We start from the raw sequence: 26,925 nt of genomic DNA, 5'->3' as shown, positions 1-26,925 counted from the left end.
ACCATTCCTGAGGCAGGCCAGGATGCCACTGGCTCTCTTGGCCACCTGGGCACACTGCTGGCTCATGTTCAGGTGGGTATCAATCAGCACCCCCAGATCCCTCTCTGTCTGGCTGCTCTCAGCCACTCTGACCCCAGCCTGTATCTCTGCATGGGGTTGCTGTGGCCAAAGTGCAGCACCCTGCACTTGGAGCTATTGAAGCCATCCCCTTGGACTCTGCCCATCTGTGCAGGCGGTCAAGGTCCTGCTGCAGAGCCCTTCTGCCCTCCAACCCAGCCACATCTGCCCCCAGCTTGGTGTCACCTGCACACTTGCTGATGACTGACTCCATGCCCTCATCCAGATCACGTTGCAGACACAGCACTTCAGGACATGGTTTAATGGCTATGGTGGTGTTGGCTCAGCAGTTGGGCTCCATGGTCTCAGAAGGCTTTTCCAACTGAAACAATACTTAGGTTTTCAGAAATTAAGTTCAATTACTCCACACTTACTTCATGATAGGCATTTCCAATGCAGTGTCATTTCACCTGCCTTATCCCTGCGCACCTAGGCTCTTCCACATCCACATCTACATCTTAAACCACCTCTTCTGCTTGCCAGTTTGCTTCAGATTTGCTGAATCCAACCGAGGCAAACATTAACTGCTGAACTCAAACCTCCCAACAACTCAACCTTAGCACATACCCACACAAACTTCTAACCATAGAAAGCATCTTTTGTTTTCCTGGGCTTTCACCTTTCTCCAGTCAACACACTTCTTTTACCCAAGCAGTGTCTAAAGCAGGTCTCTGCTCTCATTTGTTTTCAGAACTAGATTCCACCTCCACCTGAGAGGAGTGACTGCACAGCTGAGCACATAAAGGAACATGACTTTAATATTTACAACCCCACTCAAGGCAACAATTGAAGAGGCTGCAGAGAGGCAGCTTCCTCAGGAAGGCATGTTCTCACTTGATGTTTATTCTTACTCAAGATCCATTCCTTTGCTTAAGGAACTGCAGCTCAAATTTCCTATCAAAGTCCAAGGCTTAAGTTCTCAAAGCTTTTTCAAGAGCCATCAAATCCCTTATGGAGCTGTGATAATGCCACTCCTGTTATTAGCCTTGTTTTATCTGCCCTCATTCAAACTACAGATGCAGACTTGGGACCTAAGGAGCATTTCTGAAGCATCTGCTGAGGATGCTTAAAAGAACAGTCTACTAAGCCAGACTTAACCCCCCCCAGCCACCTCCCCAAGCTGCTCAAATATGCTTTCACTGCAGACAGAAGGAAAATGTTCTTCCACATGCAGGCTGTAAAGTGCACTCCCTGCTTGGACACTCACAGAATCATTTCAGGTCCAGAGAAGGGCAACAAAGCTGGTGAGGGGCCTGGAACACAAACCCTATGAGGAGAGGCTGAGGGAGCTGGGGGTGTGCAGCCTGCAGAAGAGGAGGCTCAGGGCAGAGCTCATTGCTGTCTACAACTCCCTGAAGGGAGGCTGTAGCCAGGTAGGGTTGGTCTCTTCCCCCAGGCAACCAGCAATAGAACAAGGGGACACAGTCTCAAGCTGTGCCAGGGGAGGTCTAGGCTGGATGCTAGGAGGAAGTTCTTCACAGAGAGAGTGATTGGCATTGGAATGGGCTGCCCAGGGAGGTGGTGGAGTCACCGTCCCTGGAGGTGTTGAAGCCAAGCCTGGCTGAGGCACTTAGTGCCATGGTCTGGTTGACTGGACAGGGCTGGGTGCTAGGTTGGACTGGATGCTCTTGGAGGTCTCTTCCAACCTGGTTGATTCTATGATTCAGGTGGAAAAGACCTTGCAGATGGAGTCCAAGCACCAATCCAACACCACGTTGGACCATTAAATCATGCCCCACAACAGTGCCTTTGTGTTCTTGAACGCCTCCAGGGATGGGGACTTCACCCCCTCGCTGAGCAGCCTGTGCCAGCCCCTGACCACTCTTGCAGCAAGGAAACTGTTCCTGCAATCCAATCTGCTACTGCTGCCTTAAGGGTAATCTAGGCAAGGATTATTTTTTACTCTCTCTTCCTTCCACTCTCCCCTCTCCAGTTTTCTTTCCACTGTTAAGTCCTCAAAAGGCAGCAGCTCTCCCAAGTTTTAAGTAAATTGTAGGTAGATCATTTAGTTCCAAAGTGCCTCATTTTCTTCCTGAAATAACTGAGGGTATGGGGTAAGATGTATAGGTTCAGCTGAAAAGCAGCGTTACTGCAGGCAGCAGCTCCAGAGAAAAGCCTATAAAGCACAAGAGGTTGAAACAAAGCAAAGCTTCAGGAGGAGAGAAAGGCCTCATCTCAAAACGTTCACCTTCTCTTTGTCCCTTCAACTACAAGCTGGGGATGCTCCCAAACTGATGAGCAATGCAAGGTAATGAAGGCAAAGAAGTGCCAGCCTTAGTGTGCTAGTTTGAAACAGGCTAGAATGTTTTGGTGAGAGAAAGTAGAAAATTGCTATGAAAGGAAAACATTGGTGATGTCTCCTTCCCTCACAGTCTCCCTGAGAGCTATGGGAACAAGAAAGTAAACATTAGATAACACTTTTTGCCATCTTCTCACTCTGCTTTTGGCTTCAGACTGAGCTACATCTCCCTAACCTCACTGCCACTAACCTTGCTCCTTAACCTCTTGGCTGAACCTCTTTTTCTTCCTAGGATTTGGGGTAAGGTTGAGAGGGGCAGGGGGAAGGTGCAGGGGTGGTTGAGAGCCCCTCCTGGGGACTCAGGTTTCTGGGAGGGGAGTTGTGCTTCTGTATTATTTTTACTTGGTATATTTCTGTCTATAACTGTATATATTGTAAATCCTGCCTGTATATTTGTGCTGCTGTAAATAAATAGCTTCATTTATATTCAAGAGCCTGTCTGAGTTAGCTGAGGTACCTTCTAAAGTGTGGGGGGGCAGGTAACCTGCACAGATGGGCAGAGTCCAAGGGGGTGGCATTCAACAGCTCCAAGTGCAGGGTGCTGCACTTTGGCCACAGCAACCCCATGCAGAGATACAGGCTGGGGTCAGAGTGGCTGAGAGCAGCCAGACAGAGAGGGATCTGGGGGTGCTGATTGATACCCACCTGAACATGAGCCAGCAGTGTGCCCAGGTGGCCAAGAGAGCCAGTGGCATGCTGGCCTGCATCAGGAATGGTGTGGCCAGCAGGAGCAGGGAGGTCATTCTGCCCCTGTACTCTGCACTGGTTAGACCACACCTTGAGTGCTGTGTTCAGTTCTGGGCCCCCCAGTTTAGGAGGGACATTGAGATGCTTGAGCGTGTCCAGAGAAGGGCAACGAGGCTGGGGAGAGGCCTTGAGCACAGCCCTACGAGGAGAGGCTGAGGGAGCTGGGATTGGTTAGCCTGGAGAAGAGGAGGCTCAGGGCAGACCTTATTGCTGTCTGCAGCTACCTGAGGGGAGGTTGTGGCCAGGAGGAGGTTGCTCTCTTCTCTCAGGTGGCCAGCACCAGAACAAGAGGACACAGCCTCAGGCTGTGCCAGGGGAGATTTAGGCTGGAGGTGAGGAGAAAGTTCTTCCCTGAGAGAGTCATTGGACACTGGAATGGGCTGCCCGGGGAGGTGGTGGAGTCGCCGTCCCTGGAGCTGTTCAAGGCAGGACTGGACGTGGCACTTGGTGCCATGGTCTGGCCTTGAGCTCTGTGCTAAAGGGTTGGACTTGATGATCTGTGAGGTCTCTTCCAACCCTGATAATGCTGTGATACTGTAACAGCCAAGCCACCACACCTAGCTTTACCTAACAGCACCAAAATGGGGTCTCTTGGCTTCACTAAGCTGTTCATTCACCATGCTTGTAGTGCAGAAGTGTTGCTCGTACTGAACTGTCAGTGTCTTTCTGGGCCAGCAGAGCAGGCAACAAAACCATTTCCTAGTAGAATCAAAAACTGACAGGGCTGGAAGGGACCTCAAGGATCAGCCAGCTCCCAACCCCCTGCCATGGCCAGGGACACTTTACACCAGATCAGCTTGCCCAGAGCCACATCCATCCTGGCCTTATAAACCTCCAGGGATGAGGCTTCCACCACCTCCCTGGGCAGCCTGTGCCAGTCTCTCACCACCCTCTTGCTGAGGAGCTTCTTTTTGGCTTTCAATCTGAATCTACACACTTCTACTCTTGCTCCATTCCTCCCAGTCCTACCATCACCTGACACTCCACAAAGTCCCTCCCCATCTTTCTTGTACACTCCTTCATAGAATCAAGCAGGTTGGAAGAGACCTCCAAGCTCATCCAGTCCAACCTAGCACCCAGCCCTAACCAATCAACCAGACCATGGCACTAAGTGCCTCAGCCAGGCTTTGCTTGAAGACCCCCAGGCACGGTGCCTCCACCACCTCCCTGGGCAGCCCATTCCAATGCCAATCACTCTCTCTGCCAACAACTTCCTCCTAACATCCAGCCTAGACCTACCTTGGCACAACTTGAGACTGTGTCCCCTTGTTCTGTTGCTGGTTGCCTGGCAGAAGAGACCAACCCCACCTGGCTACAGCCTCCCTTCAGGTAGTTGTAGAGAGCAATGAGCTCTGCCCTGAGCCTCCTCTTCTGCAGGCTGCACAACCCCAGCTCCCTCAGCCTCTCCTCATAGGGTTTGTGTTCCAGGCCCCTCACCAGCTTTGTTGCCCTTCTCTGGACACTTTCCAGCACCTCAACATCTCTCTTGAATTGAGGAGCCCAGGACTGGACACAGAAGGCCACAATATAGGCTCCTCAGTGCGTTCTCCTCTGCAGACTGAGCAGCCCCAACTGTCTCAGGCTGTCTGTAGCCAAAGTCATTTGTCTGTAGAGATATTAAACCCAAGATCACATGGACAACAGAACCACTACTTAATAACCCCATGCTGCAATGCTAAGATCTTTCTCCTGCAGCTAAGCAGTAGAAGGAGGTTGACTTTTGGTGTCATAGGGAGTTAGAAATAAGCAAACAGTGGCCAAAAAACAAACGTGATTGACCTCCCATCTCACCTGTTTGCATCTTTACCTCAGAGCAGTGCAGAGGAGCTAATCTGGGAAGGGTTTAAGCCTGCTCTTCCTCTTGTCCACAGGAACACCACGGCTGGAACAGTCTTTATTTACCAGTAGCTGCTGGACCTGATGAGCACTTGGCACAGATGTAACCTCCCATAACAGCATCCTGAGGTTAGAATAACAGGGGCTGCAAACTCAAAGCAGTGTCAAAAACGCAGTAAGAGATGAACTTTGATGTTTGCCTCGTTTAAGCAGGCCTTTGTTTGGCAGGGATGCTCCTGTTGGCCTGTGCTGAGTACAAAGGAAACCTACCACTCACAGCCAGCTGTGTAAAGAGCTCAGGCAAGCACCAAACCTCTCCGTGTCTGCACAGTGTCTCCAACACGCCTGGAGAAGAGACCTAGATTCCTGGTTAGGTTTGTGCCTCTGCAGAGTATGTTCTGAGACAGCAAGTCTCCAGTTGCTGAAGAACTCCCTGCCCACCACTAGCCTCCTCCAGGATCAATAGGCTCCTACCTTACATAACAGCTTTGGCAGCAAGAGCTCTCCCACAGCAGCACCGTGCAGATTTGGAGGAGACAGAAACAGCACATTTCCTCCTCAGCAGTATAAAATAACTCAGAATGCCACCAGGGCTTTGGAATCTCAGTCTGGAGAGCATCACCATCTCCAGGTCACTAGAGGTCTCAAGTTGTGCCAGGGTAGGTCTAGGCTGGATATTAGGAAGAAGTTCTTCCCAGAGAGAGTGATTGGCATTGGAATGGGCTGCCCAGGGAGGTGGTGGAGGCACCGTCCCTGGGGGTCTTCAAGCAAAGTCTGGATGAGGCACTTAGTGCCATGGTCTGGTTGATTGGTTAGGGCTGGGGGCTAGGGTGGACTGCATGAGCTTGGAGGTCTCTTCCAACCTGGCTGATTCTATGATTCTATTACTACCTGAACAGGTCCCTCCAGAAGCAAACAGAATGGTCTGGGTTGGGAGGAACCTCCAAAGCTCATGCAGTCCAACCCCCCTGCACTCAGCAGGGACATCCTCCATTAGAGCAAGTTGTCCAGAGCCCTGTCCAGCTTCACCTTGAATATCCCCAGGGATGATGCTTCAACTACCTCCCTGGGCTACCAGTGTTCCACCACCCTTACAGCACTGAACTAGGACCTACCATTCCAATACCTGCATGTGTTTCTCATGCTCTCAACATTGCTCCTTTGGACCACTCCAAGTCAACCTTTTCACATGGTGCTTTTCAATTACACAACAGAAGCACATTGACTTCTGCATTATGTCATGAAACCACAAAGGAACTTCTAATACTGAAGGATGCTAACAAAGGCCTGCAGCGACAGGACAAGGGCAATGGCTTCAAACTAGAGAAGAAGTAGGTTTAGGTTGGGTGTTGAGAACAAGTTTTGTGCTAGGAGGGTGCTGGAACACTGCAAAAGGTTCCCCAGGGAGGTGGTTGAGGCCCCATGCCTGGAGATATTCAAGGTGAGGCTGGACAGGGCTGTGGGCAACCTGCTCTAGTGGAGGATGTCCCTGCTGAGTGCAGGGGGGTTGGAACTGGATGAGCTTTAGAGGCCCCTTCCAACACAGATCTTTCTATGATCCTGTGCTAGTTTGAAGCTAGCTAGAATGTTTTGGTGAGAAGAACTAGATTACAGGCTGTGAAAGGAAGCAAGGGTGATGTCTACTTCCCTCATAGGCTTGCTGAAAGATATAAGAAGAATCCAAACACAGATAAAACACTTCTGCCTGGGAGCTCTGAGCTGCATTTTCTCTCTCTCTACCCTCTCTGCTGTCTCTCTGATGAATCCACTTTGCTTTCTAACCCCCTGGCCAAACCTCCATTCTCCCTTGGGAGAGGGGTGGAAGGGCAGTTGGGAGCCCCTCCTGAGGACTCAGGTTTCTGGGAGGGGAGTTGTGTTTCTGTATTAGCTTTTACCTTGTCTATTTCTGTCTATAACTGTATATACTGTAAATATCTGCTAGTATATTGTGCTAGCTGCAAATATAAGCTTCATTCAGCTTCCAGAGCCAGCTGAGTCCAGTCTGGGTGATTCCCAAAGTAGTGGTGGTGGGGGGAGGCAGGGAACACCCAAACCATCACAGATCCCCTCTCTTCTTAGCCACCTCAGGCTGTGGAAGGCCAATCACCAGGTAGCACCACCAAAGTTTTCTTCCCTATGCACCTGAGTGAATGTCCTTTTGAAGAGCCAAGGAATGAAATGATCTCCCAAACCAACCTCATTCTCACACTTCCAACCAGAAGCAGTGAAAGCAGAGAAAAAAAAAGTCACTGTTTTTAGTCTGCAGCTTCAGAGTTTTGAGTTTATCTCAAAGCCTTAGGGTTAGACCAGGGAGTGGAATTCTGAGTTCCAAGGCTTCTTTTATTACCTAAACCTTATCCTTTGACACTGAATAAAAAGGAAGAGCAACGATGTGTGGAGGGGGGGGGGGGGGAAATACACTGCAGTCAACTGAGAAGATGTGTTTGTAACTTCCTTTTTCTTCCCCAGAGTGACTAAACCAGGACATTGTACTTGCTATTCATCCCCTTAACAGTAAGAGATCTAAGAAAGGAATTTCCAGTGACCACTCTTGGCCATTAGAGAGGTACACATCCCTTCCCAGCATGTGTTTGGTGGTAACCCCCTTTCCCAGCTCCTCATTTCCAAGCCAAGCTGAGTGTCAGCACAGTAGGATAAGATAACATCACAGACCAACACCATGAGTCAGCAATCCAAGCGACATGTTCTGCCATCCCACAGAGCTGCTGCCTTTTGGTTCAAGTCCTGGAATTGCTGTTACCTCTCTCCCATCCTCCTCCTTTTCCTTGCACGCTGCTGCAGAGCTCCAGGATTGACTTACCAGTTGTCAGCTCAGCTTGGTTCAGGAGGAGGGAGGAATTCATGTGTAAAGTACCCTGAGTCTTAGAAACACAGCAACATGTGCTGGAGCAGCTCAGTGCCTGGCTGGCTGACCTCAGCAAGGAGAAAAAGGAAGCTGCTCAATTAACTGGAACTAAGTGAAAAAGAAATTTCAGTTTTGCCTCTCCCTTACTCTTAACACAACATTTAGGTCGTTCAGCTCATGAGAATCCCACTCTACCCACAGTTCTGCTGAGAGGCTTTACCTCTGATGCACTCCCTGCAAGACCTGTGCTGGTCTTCCCAGTTCAGCAAGATGCTTGGTGGGTAGTGGCTTGAGCTCACAGCAGCACCAACAGCACAAAGTGGGTTTTTTTTATGGTAACCAAGACCAAAACCAGCACCAAAAGCCATGAAAACAGCAAGGCTGCTCAGATGAAACCTCTGACACTCTTCTCACTCTTCAGCTGAACATCCAAACCCCCACATATGGCCCAAACATAGCTAAACACCTGTTCCCACACCAAGCCTGCTAGCACTGACTCTCATCCATTCCCTGTCCTTGCCAGAAGAATAGCAGCACTATTAGAAGCTGCAATGCACACGATGCAAATGTGTTGTGTTATGTACAGCCTTGTGCATTCATAAGCAACCCCAAAGAGCCAGTGTGAAAGTATAAAGTGGGAAGCATTCAAATCCAGGAAAAGCTCTCATTGTAAGCCACTAAACCAACAAAAATACTTTGGTAGAGTTGATGAGGGAAGAGTTCCCCTCCACAGAAGCTGTTCATATGTGCAATGAGCACCATTTGCTTCACATGGCAGCACAGGCACCCCCAAAACCCACAGCAGCCTCGCTTCTGAATGACTGATGGTTAGGGAGATGGTTAGTAACACCTGGGCAACACATCGAGAGATCAGTGACATCTTCTCCAGCACACATCTGACTACCTCCCCCCTTCCCCTCAGGAAAACACAACCAAATTATATCCTACACAGCAGAATGCACAGAAGCATAAGCACACCAAGCATGTCACCTTCCCCCTCCCCAGAACGTGAAAGTTGTTTCATCTCCCCCCTGCTTTCAAGCCAGACAATGCCCTACATTTCCCCACTAAAAGCAAAGTAAGGCTCACAAAAAAACCCAAACGAAACAACAACCAAAAAAAGAGAGAGCAAAACCCTGTGAGTTGTCATCTCCTTTTGTTGCCCGTAGTTAGAAGAGGTTGGCTGGCAGCCTGGTGGAACAGGTTCCTGCGCTCCGTGTGGTGGGGCTGGAGGAACCACACCATGGGGCTTGAGCATTGTGCTGCGAGAGACGACTGCTGAACTGCATCCTGCCCGGGAAGAGGTTGGCTTGGCATGAGAGAGTGAAGAACCAGATGCCACAGAGCAGCACTTCCAGAAAATGAGGGGGAAAACATACACCTATGAGCAGTTCTCTCTTCCTCCATCGCCTCTCTAAAGCCATTAGGGAAAAGCAGGGGGAAACAGAGGGACTGACTGACAGGATGCAATAACACGAAGTGATTTGATTACTCTGGAGCAGAGCCTTTTCATTAAGTTTTTCAGCTTTACAACACAGGATCTATTACCAGGAGGGTCAGATCAAAGGTCCCTCCTATTTGATGTCTCCTCGTGGTTGAACAGGCTGACGCAAGCCCTCTTCTCTTTGCATACATTACATATGGATCCATGCAAACGCAAGCCCCTCAGCGTCCGGCTCTTCGGCAGGGCTGCCTTTGAATCCACATCTCCTCAGACTGAGCACCCTGCAGCCTTTCAACAGACACCAACAGGCTCTGCAGCCTTCCCTACAGACACCACCTCCTCCGGTGCTAGTCCTCCATATCCCTAGAATTGAGGAGCCAGCAGCTCACAATTCCATTTGGAGAGGGAAGCGCCTTGGAAGTGTATTTACAGATGGCTCTCACCTCCTTGGGAACGCTAAGTGCTAGCAGTGCAGCAATAAAATAACCCTCAACTACAAGAGCTCCAGTTCTGTTGCAGTGCAACAGTGGTTTCCCCCTCCCTCTTCTTTAATGAAAAGATGGGAAAGTCCAAAACAGTCAGATTGCTCCTACAGAAACTGCAGCGAGGGGAGGGAAGCACAGAGAGGGGGAGAGAGTAAGTGCCAGGTCCAAACAGCAAGTAGCACCACTGCCATAGGGCTGATAGATCCCACTCTAGAAACAGCAGTGTGCCACAAACCATGTCAGATGAGACATTGGTCACCTGAGCACTTGGGTAGCATCTCCAGCCCCAACATGAAGGGCCCACAAGAACCCATTTGTGACTGGCACTCTGTTCCATGCCAGCTATTACTGTTTAGCCCTATGGTTGTCATTAATTCTGGAACCAAGTAAAACCAGTTCTGAGCAACAGCACCCAAAAGGTTAACGAGAAGCAAACAGATGAACTTCACCTAAGTGATGCACAAATCCTCATATTTCCACCCTGCCAGCTTCTACTTCCGCTCACAGAAGCAGCAGCAGCTTTTTTACTTACATATTCATCATTCCAGAGCTGGCTGAAATGCAGAGAGGGGGAAAAAAAACACCAAACCCACAACCCAAACTAGACAAGATTTATGAAAATATGGAGACTTCCACTGAAGATGCTGCATGAGCTCCATGGCTTGTCCCTTCTAGGCACTCTCCAAATATTTCAGCTGGTTTACCGAGGAGAATTCCCCCCCCCTAAAAATTCTAACGCCTTCAGAAATGAAAGGAGATTCCCAATGCTATTTAACTGACACTTCCCAGCTCTGCAGACCGTTCTTTAGAGAGCATTTTAACTGTGCAAATGGCAGGGAGGGGAAGGGGGGGGGAAATAACCAAGCCAGAGAAGGAAGCAAAACCAGGGAATATAAACGACAAGCACAGACTTTGCCAACACTCCACTTCAAATGCCCTCATATGAAGGTCTATGCCAGGCTTTAGCTTTCCCCCCGCCCCCACCTCCAACAGGCAAGCAGGATACAAACGAGGCAACAGAAGGGGTAGGCAAGCCCCCAGCCCTACCTTTTTTAAAGTCCCTCTGTCGACTTCTCCGAAAGAAATTTAAATTCCTCCAGCTGGCTGCGGTTCCTTCTCGCTGCTTTCCCTTCTCCAGTCACACAGAAGCACAACAATTAGTTCTCAGAGGTTCCAGGGACCGCTCTTCTCATCCCCGGCAAAATGCATCCAGGAGACCGTGCCAAAAAGTAAGCCCAGAACTCCAAGGCGATGGGAAAAAGCCGGGAGCGTAGCAGGGGGTTGCTGCAAGCCCAGCCTGTGTTATGGGGGAGCTGGAGGGCAGAAATATCCGAGCGTACGATCTACCTGGCTCCCTGCTCGCCGGCAAACTGGAGTGCGAACTGTCAGGAGTAGCCTCCAATAGCTGCTGCGCCTGCCGCAGATGGTACAGCTCACTGCTACCTTCCCAGATGGGGAGAGGAGGATTCGGAGAGCAGCAAAACCAGGGAGGGGGTCGTCTCCAAAAGCAGGTGGATTGCCAGCCGCTCGGTCACTCGGTCCAATTCATCACGGCAAGAACGGCTCCGTCACCAGAGGTATCTCCTTCTAGGGTGCACAGGATTATGGCAAGGTTATTAATCTTGCTTTGCTGCATCCCACACCGCCTCCCCCCCCCCCCCCCCCCCCCCCACCCCCAACCCCCTACATTCGGCAGCCTGCACCGAGATGATTGCCAGCTCTGTCTCTGTCCATGTTCGACTGCGTTTTGCTCAGCCCTCTGTTGCTGCAAGTGAAACCCAGAGGAGGGAGGAATACTAATAAGGTGGTTAGCTACAGTTTCTTTAAGGCATTCTACATACTGCACGGACGCCTGCGTGGAGACGGGAGGGGGGGGAAGAGCCTTGGCCGTGGGGCCGCTCGGCTTTCCCTGCAGCTCCAACGGGAGCTGCTTCTCTATCGCAGCCTGAATTAATCGGGATTATCACTTAATGAATATCAAGGAGCAGCAATTGTATTTTCCTTCGGATGAGAGGTGCAGCAGATGAAGCCGGGGAGGAGGGAACGCGTGTAGAAGCCTCGCTGCACCCAGAAGAGCTGGGGGGGGGGGGGGGGGGGGGGATGGCGTTGGGGTGTTGAGGGTTTGCTCCAAAGCAGCCCCCAGAAGAGCGTGTTAGGGTAGGGGATCTGCTCCCCAGCAGCTCCTTTCACAAGCCGTTGTTCCAGCAGGCAGCACTGTCTTCTGGATGCAGCTCTAGATTATGCAGCACTATGCAAAGTGAAATAAATATTTCTAGAGAAGAAAGGATTTCTGGCAGGGAAAGAGAAATTTCCAAAGGCAGTGGAGGCAGGCATCCAACACTGCATTTAAGAAGGGGCTTGAGATTCCCTTCTGCACTGACAAGCCTTCTGCTGAAGCCTTGGCACTCGTGAAATGAGTTGGAAGTTCTCAGCCCAACAGATTTTCCACGGCTTGTCCAAGTGGCTGCTGTGCTGCAGTGGTGCACAGACGTGGCTGATGATCTGCTGTGGCAAGCACAAGTCCAAGCTGTAATTCACTCCAGTGAAAAATGCAACTTCATGTTGCCCTTACCTTCCCACAGGTGAGCTGGCTCCTCTCTGGCAGGCACAACCTGCAGCACTGCTGTCTTCATTTTCATTTGCAATTCCCTTTTTTCCCCCCAAGCAGACACCACTTTGAGACTCCTTCAGAAGCCTGAAAGCAAAACCAAAGAGTTCTTCAGAAGCAGATGGAGGACTGCTAGAATTTACTACTTGATACTAGTGAGGATCTGATTCATTGGTCCTGACAGAGGTCCCCCTTGAATGGACTATAAAATCATTAAGGTTGGAAAAGACATCCAAGACTGAGTCCAGCCTTCTACCCAACACCTCCATGACCACTAAACCATGTCCAAAAGTGCCACATCTACTTGTTCTTTGAATACCTTGAGAGATGGATACTCCACCACCTCTGTGGGCAGCCTGTTCCAATCCCTGACCACTCCTGCAGCACAGAAATTCTCCATAATCTCTGACCTAAATCTTCCATGGCACGGTCTGAGGCCTGTATTTAGTCACTTGGGAGAAGTGACCAACACCAGCCTCAATACAACCTTCTTTAAGGTAGCTGTAGAGAGCTGTGAGGTCTCCTCTTCTTCAGGCTAAACAACCCCAGCTTGCTCAGCCTCTCAAGCAAAGCCTGGATGAGGCACTCAGTGCCATGGTCTGGTTGACCGGCTAGGGCTGGGTGCTAGGTTGGACTGGATGAGCTTGGAGGTCTCTTCTAACCTGGTTGATTCTATGATTCTCTCCTCACCAGACCTGCTCTCCAAACCCCACATCAGCTCTGTACCCACTCCAGCACCTCAGGGTCTCTCAGCACCCAAAGCTGGACACAGTTTGGTGCATCATATCACAACCTACCACAGTAACTCCTACAATTACCCTGGTTGCACAGAGATGGACGTGCTGGGGCACTTTCAGCTAGCCAGGCAGCCTGGGTGCCCTGACCACAACACAAGCCCTACGAGGAGAGGCTGAGGGAGCTGGGATTGGTTAGCCTGGAGAAGAGGAGGCTCAGGGCAGACCTTATTGCTGTCTGCAACTACCTGAGGGGTGGTTGTGGCCAGGAGGAGGTTGCTCTCTTCTCTCAGGTGGCCAGCACCAGAACAAGAGGACACAGCCTCAGGCTGTGCCAGGGGAGATTTAGGCTGGAGGTGAGGAGAAAGTTCTTCCCTGAGAGAGTCATTGGGCACTGGAATGGGCTGCCCGGGGAGGTGGTGGAGTCGCCGTCCCTGGAGCTGTTCAAGGCAGGACTGGACGTGGCACTTGGTGCCATGGTCTGGCCTTGAGCTCTGTGCTAAAGGGTTGGACTGGATGATTTATGAGGTCTCTTCCAACCTTGATGATACTGTGATACAAGCACTGTAGCTTTCAGCACAGAGGACCACAAGCCTAGAGACCTGTCCATGAGCACTGCTGACACAACACCAAACACCACCACAGAGTCAACACCACAATTCCAAGTCACCCAACTTACACAACTACGCAGCACTAAGAGGCTGCACCTCCCTGACAGCTGTAAAGAGCACTGCAGGGAACTCTTTCAGAAGATGAAAAGGCAGCTCCTGTTCACACTCATCACATGCAGTCACTTGGACTTTTTTCCCCATTTTTTTTTTCAGCTTAACTTGCATTAGAATTTAAACCTAAAAATGATTTATTAATATGGAAGCTTACAGAACTAACAGGAGGGGACACTGGAAATGTTCACTGGGTTTTCTCAGCTGCAACTACTTTTTCTTCTTCCCAACCCATCCTGCTCACATCACTGCCTGACACCCAGTGCTTCTGTCTGAGCTCTCTGAGAGCCATAGAATAAAAAGGTCTTTTTCCAAACACAACAATTCCATAAGGCCATCAAGTCCAACCATGCTCTATCTCTGCCATGCCTAGCACTAAATCACATCCCTCAGCACCACCTGTGTCTGGGAAACACCTCCAGGGATGGGGATTCAATCACCTGCCTGGGCAGCCTGTTCCAGTGTTTGAAGACCATTTTAGCCAAGAATTTTCTTTTCATATCCAACCTAAATCTTCCCTGGTACAAGTTAAGGCCATTTCCTCTTGTCCCTTTTTATTTGGGGGCAGAGACCATCACCCTCTTGTCCTCCAGGAAGGAGGAGTAAAGTCTCCCCTCAGACTCCTTTAGGCTAAGCAACTCCAGTTCCCTCAGCCAGCCCTCACCAGACTTGTGCTCTTGAACCCTCACCAGCTTCGGTGCCCCTCTCTGGGTCTGCTTCAGGACCTCCTTGCCCTCCTTGGAGTGAGGGCCCCAAATCCTGAACCCAGCACCCAAGATACAGCCTCACCAGTGCCACACGCAGGGAACAGTCAGTTGGCTGCTTCTCTTGGTCACTCTATTGTTGATCCAAGCCAGGCTGCTGGTGACCTCCCTGGGCAGCTAGGCACACAGGGTCTCACCTTCAGCAAGCTATTAACCAACCCCGCCAGCTGCTTTTCTGCAGGCAAGTCATTAAAGGAAAACACATACCTATTGCTCAGCAAACGGCAGGGACGTGGCTTCTGCTGCTCCTGTTCCAGAGCCATGGCAACTCCTCTTACAGCCTAGCAACCCAGTGCTGGGCCAAGGCACCTTCAGAGCTGGACAGAACAACATTAGGAGCACTGCAATGGCTTTCCAGTCTTTCCTGCTCTTCTCTCCCACAAGTTGTGAAAGCTACTTGCAACCACACACTGTTAGAGCATGTGCAGAGAAGAGCTGAAAGTTCTAGAGCTCAAGACCAATGAGGAACACCTGAGTGTTATTAGGAGCACCTGAGTGTTATGAGAAACAGGTGAGGGCATTTGAGTTGTTTAGCCTGGAGAAGAGGAGACCTCATTACTCTCTACAACTCCCTGAAAGGAGGTTGCAGTGAAGTGGGGGTAACCACCCAGTATCAGTATCACAGTATCACAGTATCATCAGGGCTGGAAGAGACCTCACAGATCATCAAGTCCAACCCTTTACCACAGAGCTCAAGGCCAGACCATTAGATGATAGGAGGAAAGAGAGTGTGGTCTGAAATAGGGTTGGGGAGGTTTAGGTTGGAGATTAAGAACAATTTTTTTTGCTGCAAGAATAGTCTGAGATTGGTACAGCTGCCCAGAGAGGGAGTGGAGTCCCCATCCCTGGAGGTGTTCAAGAAACCTGTGACAATGGCACTGTGGGCCATGGTTTAATGGCCATGGTGGCTGGACTCAAATGATCTGAGAGGTCTTCTCCAACCAAACCAATTCTGTTTCAGAGAAAGAGAACATCTATCTGGAGGGGGAAAGCTGAGTGTTGGCAAACTCCTAAAAGACTTGCAGAGTTGATAATCAAGATGTTCCTGTGGCAATAAACATGTGAATAAGTGAAGTCATTCTATCCAAACCTCTCTTCTCCAGGGAGAGAGCAGCTGTTGATCTGTTGGAGGGTAGGAGAGCCCTGCAGAGGGACCTGGCCAGGCTGGATGGGTGGGCAGAGGCCAATGGGATGAGACTGAACAAGGCCAAGTGCAGGGTTCTGCACTTTGGCCACAACAACCCCAAGCAGCACTACAGGCTGGGGACTGAGTGGCTGAGAGCAGCCAGGAGGAAAGGGACCTGGGGGTACTGGAGGAAAATAGGCTGCAGATGAGGCAGCAGTGTGCCCAGGTGGCCAAGAGAGCCAATGGCATCCTGGCCTGCATCAGGAGCAGTGTGGGCAGCAGGACAAGGGAGGTTATTCTGCCCCTGTGCTCAGCACTGCTCAGGCCACACCTTGAGTGCTGTGTCCAGTTCTGGGCCCCTCAGTTCAAGAAAAATGTTGAGGTGCTGGAAGGTGTCCAGAGAAGGGCAGCAAGGCTGGGGAGGGGCCTGGAACACAAACCCTATGAGGAGAGGCTGAGGGAGCTGGGGGTGTGCAGCCTGCAGAAGAGGAGGCTCAGGGCAGAGCTCATTGCTGTCTACAACTACCTGAAGGGAGGCTGTAGCCAGGTGGGGTTGGTCTCTTCTGCCAGGCAACCAGCAATAGAACAAGGGGACACAGTCTCAAGTTGTGCCAGGGTAGGTCTAGGCTGGATGTTAGGAAGAAGTTCTTCACAGAGAGAGTGATTGGCATTGGAATGGGCTGCCCAGGGAGGTGGTGGAGGCACCATCCCTGGAGGTGTTGAAGCAAAGCCTGGCTGAGGCACTTAGTGCCATGGTCTGGTTGACTGGCTAGGGCTGGGTGCTAGGTTGGACTGGATGAGCTTGGAGGTCTCTTCCAACCTGGTTGATTCTGTGATTCTATGACTCTAACAGCATAACCACAGCAAACAGACTCTGCATGTACTTCACATCTTAAAGCTCAGTCAGTCTAGTGAGCTCCTGAGCCTGAGCAATGCCAGGTGCTTAGGTATTGGCTGCCCTACAGTAAAGGCAGGCATGACATGCAGGGGCAGTAATACTCTTTTTTGAGCCAGCTTCTTTGGCAAACTGAGCAGGTTTTGTTGGAGATATTTTTAGTTGTGACAGAGACTTGCTGTCAGCTTTCAATCTTCTGCCTAAAAATCTCTCCTAAGTCAGCACCTCGAGCCTGCAATGTCAAATTAATCCTCCAGTGCAGAAATACTTCTCATAACCACCTTGACTTGGTGCTGTTTGGCTGCTATTAATGGGAGGCTGATTTCCCACCCCTGCCTTACACCTGATGAAGCCAAACTGAGCAAAAGTCAGGAGTTAAATCATAAAACCACTTCCATGTGGCCTTACTTTTTTGCCTTTGAGTTAACAGAAATGGTGTAAAGGCTTATTTGGAAAGCACAGAATAGAACAGGCTACTGGGAACCTTACCACTCCTGACAAATTGAAGCACCATGCCCACAGACTCCCAGCCCCCAGAGATCACAGTAGCACAGTACCACAGTATCACAGTATCATCAGGGTTGGAAGAGACCTCACAGATCAAGTCCAACCCTTTAGCACAGAGCTCAAGGCCAGACCATGGCACCAAGTGCCACGTCCAGTCCTGCCTTGAACAGCTCCAGGGACGGCGACTCCACCACCTCCCCGGGCAGCCCATTCCAGTGTCCAATGACTCTCTCAGGGAAGAACTTTCTCCTCACCTCCAGCCTAAATCTCCCCTGGCACAGCCTGAGGCTGTGTCCTCTTGTTCTGGTGCTGGCCACCTGAGAGAAGAGAGCAACCTCCTCCTGGCCACAACCACCCCTCAGGTAGTTGTAGACAGCAATGAGCTCTGCCCTGAGCCTCCTCTTCTCCAGGCTGCACACCCCCAGCTCCCTCAGCCTCTCCTCATAGGGAGGATGAGGCACTTAGTGCCATGGTCTGGTTGACTGGCTAGGGCTGGGTGCTAGGTTGGACTGGATGAGCTTGGAGGTCTCTTCCAACCTGGTTGATTCAATGATTCTGTGATTCTCTAGGGATGGAGCAGACCCACCAGGGCAGCCTAACCTGACCAATAAGGGATCCCATTCAATGAATGACACCTTCAGGAGGACGGTGAGGGATCAGCAGCATCAAGCCCTTTCTGTGGCAGTTACCATCTCTCTTCCTCTCTGTAGAGAGACAAGTTCTAAGAACTAAAGGGCTTGGTATGTCTTTTAGCAAAGCCAGATGGTCAAAATGGTCTGCATTTCACTCTCACATCATTGAGCACTCCTTCAATCCAGCTGGATTGTCAAAGGCAGCCTTAAACACTGCATCACTGCTTGAGAAACACAATGAAAGTGACTAAACACAAACTAAACAGCTTGGATGGATTTATCCTTGGCTGAAGCAGCATTGCTACCCAAAGGAGCAGGGCATTACACTCTTACATTCCAGTTCCTCAGAAGATTCTTCTTTGCTCAGCAGTAATAAAATTCTATTATTTATTTCTAGTTTCCAGAAATATCTTCCTGACCTTTCACTGAAGATATGTTTTGGTGAAAAACAACAACAAAAAAGAAACCAGAAAGAAGAATTGGAAGCTTTAGATATTTCACATCCTCGATCAGTAGTTTGAGTCTCCAAAGCTTTAGCTCTCCAGGAGCTTTCACTATCCCCTCTCTGCTCCTTGTGCCCACCAGCACTGACTCAGGTGTTACTGACAGCAATTCAGAATGCCTAAGGGATAGTCTCACCAACATTCCCCCTCTTGCAAAGCTGCCCTTTTCCCTTATCAAGGGCTCCAGATGGACCAGCCATCAGGTCAGTGCCAGAGGCTCCCTGTGAACCCCTCTGTCTTCCCAAAGGGAAGAGAAAGGGAAGAAGGGAGAGAGACTGATGGGCTGGGAAAGAAACTGAACCAGCTGGGATGGAAAGAACAATCCAATGTAATAGAGACAGAGACAGAAACCAATGTGGAACCCAGCCCCTGATGGCAAGGATGGCACCACTGGCACCACTGATACTGGGGGCAGACACTGGGGAGGTCCCAGACTGGACTCAGCAGCAGATGGGAAACAGACCTGGGAGCTGAATTCTGGGCCTAGGTTCAAGAACACATTGATCACAATCAAAGGCAGAAGGGACAGAGTCCTTCTGGGACACCAGCCAGTGAAGAAGAGGCTTGTCTCTGGTGATCCCTCAGCTCTCTCCTGAAGATGCCATGCATGGATGCAATCCCTTGGTGGGCAGTTGAGGGTCACCTGTGCTGTGTGCTCCTCCCCACAGCTGCCACCTCTGCCTTCCTGCAGCCCAAGGTGAGGCACAAGCTGTGGCAGTGCCCTTGGTGTGCAGAGGAGCAAGCCTAAGGCACAGCCTTTATGCAGCCCAGCCCTTGGCAGGAACTCTCCCCATCAGCTTCTCCCTGCTGGGAGCAGCTCCTGGCTGTGCAAACTGCCCTGAGCTTCACAAAGTGCCTCAGTGAGCAGAGCCTGAGCTGAGAAGCCACAGCAGTGAGGAGAATAAGTTTTAAACACAGCAGGACATTCTGTCAGCCCCAGCTCCAGGCTCCCATTCAAGTCTCACTTGTGTGCACAGGAATTCAGCAAACCAGCTCAACAGTAGTGGGGTAGACACCACTAAAGGAATAACAAATATCAGAGTGTGGGTAAAATCAGCTTTCCCTTAGCCCAAAGGTGTGCTTTCTCTGTTTATCTGCACACTGCAGGACGTATATTTGGCTGCCAGGAAGATTGGGAGAGATCAAAATGTCTTCTCATGCTTATCAGGGCAGTATTTTGGAATACCAAAGTCATGCTGAAATATGGGATTTTAAGACTTTCTAGCTTAACCCAAGCCAGACCTGAAATAAGATATTTCTCTTCACACCAGGGACAAAGGCTTGAGAGATCAGCAGCTGCTGCAGAAGCTCAAAATAAAAGCTGCTTTAGCCTCAAAACAGGGAGATGGCAATGCTGATACATCTATTGGGATAGAAAACAACCAAACCTGGAACTCAGCTGTGATTGCAAGGGGTTAGTGTGCTCCGTGAAGCAGGAGGTGGGGAAAATGTTAAGAAGAAGATTCAGTAACAGGTTTAGGCTGGACAAGTGATTAGATTTGATTGTTACCTTGGCAGTTACCTCATGGACTGCAGAAACAGAAGAGATGTTTTCTGCCTCTCTCTCTCAACTCAGATCAGCTCTCTAACAAGCATTAGCAGCTTGCAGACTAGTTTTAAGTCTGAGCAGTATTCTCCATCACTCCTCACTGGAGACTCTTTCAGAGCCTAACAGCTCTCAAAGTTAACTGTAAAGTCATGAGCACCAATTCAGCTACCACTTGCTGATGGAGGTTGTAACAGGCTTAGACAACTCATTTCCTTTGTGGAACTTTCCTTAATAGAATTGTTTCAGCTGGAAGAGACCTTTAAGATCATCAAGTCCAACCTTCAACCCATGACCATTCCGTTCCTCTTCTTCACATGAAGTGAAGCCTTTTTTCTTCTTTCCCTAATACAAGAATCTCCTCTTCTGAAAACCTAGATAGCACCACAGACAACAGACAGCAGGAGAGTAGCTTTTCTGGTGCTCAGTTTTAGTCTTCCCTTTGCCTGTGATAAGTTTTAACCTTAAAGATGGCAGAGAAGAGCAGATCACTTTGGATTTCAAGTGAAGGATGCTTGCTTTGGTTTTTCTCCCTCCTCACTCAAACCACTGAATACTTCCAAGCACACCCTCCAGCATTAATCACAGAATAGTTTGGCTTGGAAGAGACCTTAAAGATCATCTAATTCCAACCCTCTTGCCATGGGCACAGACACCTTCATCATCCAGCCTCATCCAGCCAGGCCTTGAGCAATTCGAGGGAGGGGGCATCCATAAGCTCCCTGGACAACCTGTTCCAGTGTCTCACCACTTCCTAATCTCCAGTCTCAATCTCCCCTCCTCAAGCTTCAATCCATTCCCTCTCCTGTCACTCCAAGCTCTCGTCAAAAGCCCCTCATAGGATATCACGAGTTGGAAGTGACCCAAAGAGCTCATTGAGTCCACCTGCCCTGCCAGAGCAGGACCATACAATCTAGCTCAGGGCACACAGGAACACATCCAGACAGGCTTGGAAAGGCTCCACAGAAGGAGACTCCACAGCCTCTCTGGGCAGCCTGGGACCCTTACAGTAAAGAAGTTCCTCCTTGTGTTGAGCTGGAACCTCCTGTGCTGAAGCTTCCACCCATTGCTCCTTGTCCTATCCCAGGGAGCAGTGAGCAGAGCCTCTCCCCCCAGCCCTCTTAGCACACAGCCATCAGATGTTTATAGACATTGATTAAATCCCCTCTCAGACTTCTCCAGACTAAACAGCCCCAGGTCCCTCAGCCTCTCCTCCTCAGGCAGTGCTGCAGTCCAGTCAGCACCTGTGGTTATACATCTGCATGAACCTTATCCTTGCAGGCTCCTTTTAGAGTTGCTCTTAAAAAGAGTTAACTTCTCAGGACACTACCCTTTGTTTCATTTTAGGCATCCAAAACAGACCTTTGGAGGCCCAGAAGTGCTTGATGGACCACCATAGACAGCTTTAGTGCAGGTGCTTCAGTTTAGTGCTAGTAGGTCGTTCACAAGCATTAATCTGCACTCAGAAAGCATCCTGCAGTCTATCCTGCCTCCCAAGTGGATAAACTCCCTCTACACACCATGAAGTCCATTGCCTGTTGGAGCCAGCCATGAGAATCAACTGTTTCTTGAAAGTTTAACCCTGGAGATCAGTGTTTAAAAAGAATTAATTGCCTGTGCTTGCTCACACTGCCTTGGTGTCAGTCCTAGAGCAGGAATAAGATGTCCCTCTCTGCTTGCAAAGTTTTGTTCTGTACCTACTTGGCCTGGATGATCTGGAGATAAAGGTTTCCTTGTGCTGTGATCAATACAAGGACTCGCATCCCATTTCTGCCTCAATCACCTGCATGCCCCAGAGGCTGCTACAATTATTGGAAGCACAGTTAAGAGGATCTGAAGAGGTTCACCAAATGGGTTTTGGAGGTGCAGTGAAAACTGATGAAATTTGATAGGAGCTACCTTTGAGGTGAGCTTGTTCTTTCTGCCAGGGGTGAGAGAAAGAAAGAAGAGAGAGCAGGGGTGGGAAGGAAGAAGCTGCTACAGAAAAAAAGCTTCCCCCCAGATTCTGGGAAAGAAGAGCAATGGCATCTCTGAGGGAACACAAAACACACCTGAGAGCACTGACTGCAGCCACACTGTGGGATAGAAAATTCAGAGGGGAGTTAGAGATGGGGAAGCCCTCAGGGAGAGATCATAGAATCATAGAATCAACCAGGTTGGGAGAGACCTCCAAGCTCATCCAGGCCAACCTAGCACCCAGCCCTATCCAATCAACCAGACCATGGCACTGAGTGCCTCATCCAGGCTTTGCTTCAACACCCCCAGGGACGGTGCCTCCACCACCTCCCTGGGCAGCCCATTCCAATGCCAATCACTCTCTCTGGGAAGAACTTCTTCCTAACATCCAGCCTAGACCTTCCCTGGCACAACTTGAGACTGTGTCCCCTTGTTCTATTGCTGGTTGCCTGGCAGAAGAGGCCACCCCCCACCTGGCTACAATGCCCCTTCAGGTAGCTGTAGACAGTAATAAGATCACCCCTGAGCCTCCTCTTCTGCAGGCTGCACACCCCCAGCTCCCTCAACCTCTCCTCATAGGGTTTGTGTTCCAGGCCCCTCACCAGCTTTGTTGCCCTTCTCTGGACACCTTCCAGCACCTCAACATCTCTCTTGAATTGAGGAGCCCAGAACTGGACACAGCACTCAAGGTGTGGCCTGAGCAGTGCTGAGCACAGGGGCAGAATAACCTCCCTTGTCCTGCTGGCCACACTGCTCCTGATGCAGGCCAGGATGCCATTGGCTCTCTTGGCCACCTGGGCACACTGCTGCCTCATCTTCAGCTACTCTCTATCAGTACCCCCAGGTCCCTTTCCTCCTGCCTGCTCTCAGCCACTCAGTCCCCAGCCTGTAGTGCTGCTTGGGGTTGGTGTGGCCAAAGTGCAGAACCCTGCCCTTGGCCTTGTTCAATCTCATCCCATTGGCCTCTGCCCACCCATCCAGCCTGGCCAGGTCCCTCTGCAGGGCTCTCCTACCTTCCAACAGATGTCCTTGACATTTCTTTTTGCACTGCTGTATCTACACATGGTGTGAAGAGCTCCAACACAAGTTCATAGCCACTGACCCTCCTGTCTCAGGCCTGCCAGGGTCAGCTTTCAGGATACAGCATTATCTCTTTTTAATGTTTTCATTTAGCTACCCTGTGACATTTTGTAGTGAGGACTTAATTGGCTAATTTAATCTTCTGAAATTCCAGCAGATGGCTGTAAAAAACCCAACCTGTGATAAAGCTGTGGGTTCCTGCTAAAGCTTAGGAGAGTGTATATGGCCATGGAGGAGGCCAAGAAGATGCTCAGGGCTGGAGCACCTCTGCTATTGAAGACAAGCTACAAGAGTTTGGGCTCTTCAGCCTTCAGAAGAGAAGGCCTTGAGAAGACCTTGTAGCAGCCTTCCAGTATCTGAAGGGGCCTGCAGGAGGGCTGGGGAGGGACTATTGACAAGGTCTTGTAATGACAAGATGAGGAGTAATGGGTTTGAATATGTGGAGGATTTGGAAAGGCTCCAGAGAAGGAGACTCCACAACCTCTCTGGGCAGCCTGCTCCAGGGCTCTGGCACCCTCATGCTAAAGTTTCTCCTAATGTAGAGCTGAAACCTTCTCTGTTCCACTTGGTATCCTTTGCTCCTTGGCCTATTGCTGTGCAGCACCCAAAAGAGCTTGGCCCCCTCCACTTGGCATCTACCCCTCAGACACTGATAGACATTGCTCAGATCCCCTCTCAGCCTTCTCCAGACTAAGCAGCCCCCAGGAGCACAGCTCCCACAAGGCTGTCAGCTCCATCAATCACACAGGCAACAAATGCTTTGAAAACCACTGAGGCTGTTTTCCTTTGCATATTTTCCAACCTGCTATTTAAATTACTGTTTCAAAGGCTCTTTTTCTTCCTGCTGACAATGTAAAGGGTGTATTTTCCCTAACCAAACTCATCCCTGATCCCTGTTGACTTCACCCTTACTGGCATTTTGGAATCAGTGAACACTTAGGATTCAATGGCCTCAATTCAGCAGTGCCAGGTGGAAAAGGTGGAGCTGATTTCTCAGCTGTCACTCATCACTGCTGCCAAATTACCTTTGAGCATCTTCATTGATTCCACATCTGGAATTTTGCATGCTAAGTAGATTTTATTACAAAACCCAGGTTATGCTCTCCACTGTAACTGTGAGAAAACAACCTGGGAGAGGCAAGGGAACAATTTTAGCTCCAGACTCACCAGCAATAACATTCAGAATCTCAGAGGCTTCCTGGGGGATTACTGTTTAGATCAAATGTGTTTTAGCAGACTTACCCACCTAACCACCCCCAAAGAACCTAATTCTCCCTTCAAACACACTTCTCCTTGCTAGCTGGAGCCAGAAAAACAACAGAGAGAAAGAAAATTCCAGAGAGATCTATTTCAGTCCAGACTTGCTGAACACCAGGATATAGTACAGAGGGATTTGTATTGCTGAAAGAGACAAAGACATAGAATGGGAGGATCACAGAATTGCTTCTGTTGGAAAAGACTCCTCAGATCACCCAGTCCAACCATCAACCCAACACCACCACAGCATTCAACCACATCCCACAGTGGCATAGCCACACCCTTCATGAACATCTTCAGGGCTGGGGACTTCCACCATCTCCCTGGGCAGCCTGTGCCAATCCCTGACCATTCTTACAGCAAAGATAATTGTTCCTAATCTCCAACCTTACCTTCCCTGGCACAATTCCAGGCCAATTCCTCTCATTCTGTTACATTCTGTTAAGGGAGGTTATTCTTCCCCTATACTCAGCACTGCTCAGGCCACACCTTGAGTGCTGTGTCCAGTTCTGGGCCCCTCAATTCAAGAGAGATGTAGAGGAGCTGGAAGGTGTCCAGAGAAGGACAACAAAGCTGGTGAGGGGCCTGGAGCACAAACCCTATGAGGAGAGGCTGAGGGAGCTGGGGGTGTGCAGCCTGCAGAAGAGGAGGCTCAGGGCAGAGCTCATTGCTGTCTACAGCTACCTGAAGGGAGGTTGCAGCCAGGTGGGGTTGGTCTCTTCTCCCAGGCAACCAGCAACAGAACAAGGGGACACAGTCTCAAGTTGTGCCAGGGCAGGTCTAGGCTGGATGTTAGGAGGAAGTTGTTGGCAGAGAGAGTGATTGGCATTGGAATGGGCTGCCCAGGGAGGTGGTGGAGGCACCATCCCTGGAGGTGTTGAAGCCAAGCCTGGCTGAGGCACTCAGTGCCATGGTCTGGTTGACTGGCTAGGGCTGGGTGCTAGGTTGGACTGGATGAGCTTGGAGGTCTCTTCCAACCTGGTTGGTTCTATGATTCTATGATTCTATGGTACTGTGCAGAAGAGCCCAACCCCCACCTCACTCCAGCCTCCTTTCAGGAAGCTGTAGACAGCAATGAGGTCTCCCCTCAGCTTCCTCTTCTCCATACTAAATATCCCCAGCTCCCTCAGCTGCTCCTCCAGACCCTGATCTCTAGACTCTTCCCCAGCTTTGTTGCCCTCCTGTGGACATGCTTCAGCACCTCAATATCCTTCTGGGAGCGAGAACCCAAAACTGCCCCCAGCATCTGAGGGGTGCCCTCAGCAGTGCTAAGCACAGGGGCATGATCCCGGTGCTGCTGGCCATACCTGGCTACTCCAGGCTAGGATTCAGGCAGTCATAAGAATGGGTCGTTAGTGTGCATTGCCTCAGGGAGGTGCTGTGCTTCCCTGCTTAGTGAGGAAGACAGTGTCTGTGTGCTGCACAGAGCCCCAGTGGCATGTATCAGGTGCAGTGCTCCCTGCAGCTGCATTTCACCTCTGGCGATCTGCAGTTATCTGCTCCTTTGCTTCTCCAGGAATCTGGCAATGTTGCCCTTACCGTGTCCTGAAAAGGCTGCCAATGGCTAGGGAAGAGCTGGGATGAGTGTGACAGACTGAATTTAGTTACAGAGTACTTTGTAGGGCACTCCAAGCAAGAAACTTGGATTTTCTAAGGCCTGAGTCCTCACCCATGTCCAAACCCCTCCATGCTGTCACTCACCTCTGTGGCAATCATAGAATCATAGAATCAAGCAGGTTGGAAGAGACCTCCAAGCTGATCCAGTCCAACCTAGCACCCAGCCCCAACCAATCAACCAGACCATGGCACTAAGTGCCTCAGCCAGGCTTTTCTTGAAGACCCCCAGGGACGGTGCCTCCACCACCTCCCTGGGCAGCCCATTCCAATGCCAATCACTCTCTCTGGGAAGAACTTCTTCCTAACATCCAGCCTGGACCTACCCTGGCACAACTTGAGACTGTGTCCCCTTGTTCTATTGCTGCTTGCCTGGGAGAAGAGGCCACCCCCACCTGGCTACAATGCCCCTTCAGGTAGTTGTAGACAGTAATAAGATCTCCCCTGAGCCTCCTCTTCTGCAGGCTAAACACCCCCAGCTCCCTCAACCTCTCCTCATAGGATTTGTGTTCCAGGCCCCTCCCCAGCTTCGTTGCCCTTCTCTGGACATGTTCCAGCACCTCAACATCTTTCTTGAATTGAGGGGCCCAGAACTGGACACAGCACTCAAGGTGTGGCCTGAGCAGTGCTGAGCACAGGGGCAGAATAACCTCCCTTGTCCTGCTGGCCACACTGCTCCTGATGCAGGCCAGGATGCCATAATGCTACGGGCAGCAAAGCTTCTGTCTGCAGAGACAAGGCTCTACCTTATCAGTGCTTTGCAGGCCTCTGACTTCTAATGAAGTGCCCAACTCTGTATCTCCAATGAGATATAAACACCTAAAGTGTGCAGCCACTCCCTAGAGAACCCAGTACCCAGCAGAGTCATTGAAATGCTCCTTCAGATGCTGAATGCCCAGGTAAGAAATACGTGGCCTTTTGAAGTGCAAGGGAAGCCCTTTAAACACACCTTTTGGAGCTGAGGGAAGAAAATGCACAGATGTAGCAGTAAACTGGGCACAGTTCTAAAGACTTTAATCTGGGATTGAAAGCAGCTTGATTTAACACTACAGTTATCTCCAGGCTCTCCCACACCTGCCCGCTGCCTATCTCCACTCATCAGAGGCACAATAGTGGCTTACAAGTATCCTTTGGTCTAGCCAAGAACAGCTGCTCTTGGCTTCTGGGATTTCTCTCACTATTTGATA

At 50.3% G+C, this 26,925-nt stretch overlaps 1 protein-coding gene across 4 annotated transcripts in view; it reads right to left on the bottom strand.

Moving 5' to 3' along the window:
- LRRC4C (leucine rich repeat containing 4C) overlaps positions 1–14,997 on the bottom strand; it is an 802,274-nt gene extending 787,277 nt beyond the window's left edge. For 3 of the 4 annotated variants that reach the window (XM_064152050.1, XM_064152039.1, XM_064152069.1), the window contains exons 1-3: positions 14,830–14,997; positions 12,367–12,489; positions 10,842–11,381 (exon numbers count right to left, since the gene is read on the bottom strand). The gene's annotated coding sequence lies outside the window, so the exon portion shown is untranslated. Of the gene's footprint in view, positions 1–10,841; positions 11,382–11,481; positions 11,501–12,366; positions 12,490–14,829 lie in introns of those variants that run through there. The other variant, XM_064152059.1, reaches the window with a different exon arrangement.
- Between the last annotated feature and the right edge of the window lie 11,928 nt (positions 14,998–26,925).

This window comes from Pogoniulus pusillus, chromosome 1 (genome assembly GCF_015220805.1).
Source record: "Pogoniulus pusillus isolate bPogPus1 chromosome 1, bPogPus1.pri, whole genome shotgun sequence".
Classification (NCBI taxonomy): Eukaryota; Metazoa; Chordata; class Aves; order Piciformes; family Lybiidae; genus Pogoniulus; species Pogoniulus pusillus.
Note: the sequence above shows the minus strand (reverse complement) of the source record. Positions and strands in the feature narration are given on the sequence as shown.